Here is a 1,519-nt window from a genome sequence, read left to right on the forward strand (position 1 = left end):
GGGGGGGGTGCGGAGTGAGGAGACGCGTGGGGGGAGTGGGGGTGGAGACTGAGGTGAGGGGCGGTGCAGGGTGAGGGGACACGTGGGGGTGGGGGGAGAAGACACGTGAGGGGTGGGGATTTGTGGGGGGAGAAGACACGTGAGGGGTGGGGGTGTGGGGGCGAGGAGACTGGGGCGAGGTCACGGGTTACGTCTGAGAAGGAGTGGGGACGCTGCGGTCAGGGCGCGCAGCGAGGGCGTGGCTCACCTCCCGCACCGCCTGCGCTCGCGTCAGGATCCGCCGTCCACCTACGCAGCCTGGGGCACGAGGTCCAAGCTCGGAAAGGCACCCCGCCCCTTTCCGTTACCAGATCCGCCCCCAGAAGTGGCTTCTCGCCCTCATTGGCCAGTCTCCCGGAGCGGAAGGGGCGGGGTCACAAACACGTGAATGCGCCCACTTCTGGCTGGTCCCAAGTGTCAGCCTCCAGGTCTCATTGGCTACTCTGTAGAGCGGAAGGGGCGGAGTCGTCTCCGGCTGGTCTCGCACGTGGGGCTCTGGGTCGCAGATGGGCCGAGTTCCCAGACTGAGGACCGGCTGAGGTCTCGGGAGAGCAGGATTGCAGCGAGGGTCCACTGGTGGTCCTGATCATTGTGTTCCTCTCTGTGGCTCATGAGTGTAAGGTATGCACTCAGGGCCCTGTCTGCTTGACCACTGTGCCCCCAATGTTCAGGACAGCACTTGGCACAGCAGGTGCTAGTAAATATTGGTTCAGTTAGTTCGACGCCCAAATATATTCAGTCTTGACAACTACAGTGCTGGCGGACATTGTTGCATCTGTCTTACAGAGCAGGAAACAGAAAAAGTACATGCAACTGGGGAGAGTGTGAGCTCTGGCTCCAGTCCAGGCCTGCCAGGCATCACTGGCCTCCAGGCGGTGGAAGCACATAGCCCCAAGTCAGGACAGGCAAGAGAACCGCTCACGGTTCTGCACGTTAAGCTGTGGGGCTGCACGTTAAGCTGTGGTCCAGAGGAGGCCGGAGAGATGCTCACACCTCAACAGGCCAGTCTAAGGAGCTCAGTCTTTACTTAGAGGGCACTTCGGAAGGGTGGGAGGCAGAGGAGTGACATGGTGAAGCGGTCTCTCTGGCTGCTGAGGGAGAGATGAAGCAGACTGTTGCTGTGTGGGTGAATGATGTTGGAGATGTGGACGGGGTGGAGGGAAGTACACAGTAGAAGCCTTTTAGAAGGTAGACTTGACAGGGCTCGGTAATGTGGGAAGTGAAGAAGAAAGAAGGAATGGGTTGGTGGCTGTCTGGAGGGTGATCACTGGCTGAGTTGGGGAGCAGTGGGGGAGAAGCTGACTTGGAAGGCTGTTAACCAGTTTTGAACACTTTGAGATTCCAGATAAACCTGGGACCCACTGAATTTTCTTTCAAGGATTCTGATTTTTAGTGGACTGATTGCAGAATAGGAAACAGAGCTATAACTGAGCCAGACAGTTCTGGGCACAGAGTATTTGCCCATCTATTGAGGCCATAC

At 58.1% G+C, this 1,519-nt stretch overlaps 1 protein-coding gene across 1 annotated transcript in view; it reads right to left on the bottom strand.

Annotated features, from left to right (window-relative positions):
- SYCE3 (synaptonemal complex central element protein 3) overlaps positions 1–383 on the bottom strand; it is a 28,894-nt gene extending 28,511 nt beyond the window's left edge. The window contains exon 1 of the mRNA XM_049626619.1: positions 248–383. The gene's annotated coding sequence lies outside the window, so the exon portion shown is untranslated. The remainder of the gene's footprint in view (positions 1–247) is intronic.
- Positions 384–1,519: the final 1,136 nt, after the last annotated feature.

This window comes from Panthera uncia, chromosome B4 (assembly GCF_023721935.1).
Source record: "Panthera uncia isolate 11264 chromosome B4, Puncia_PCG_1.0, whole genome shotgun sequence".
Lineage (NCBI taxonomy): Eukaryota > Metazoa > Chordata > Mammalia > Carnivora > Felidae > Panthera > Panthera uncia.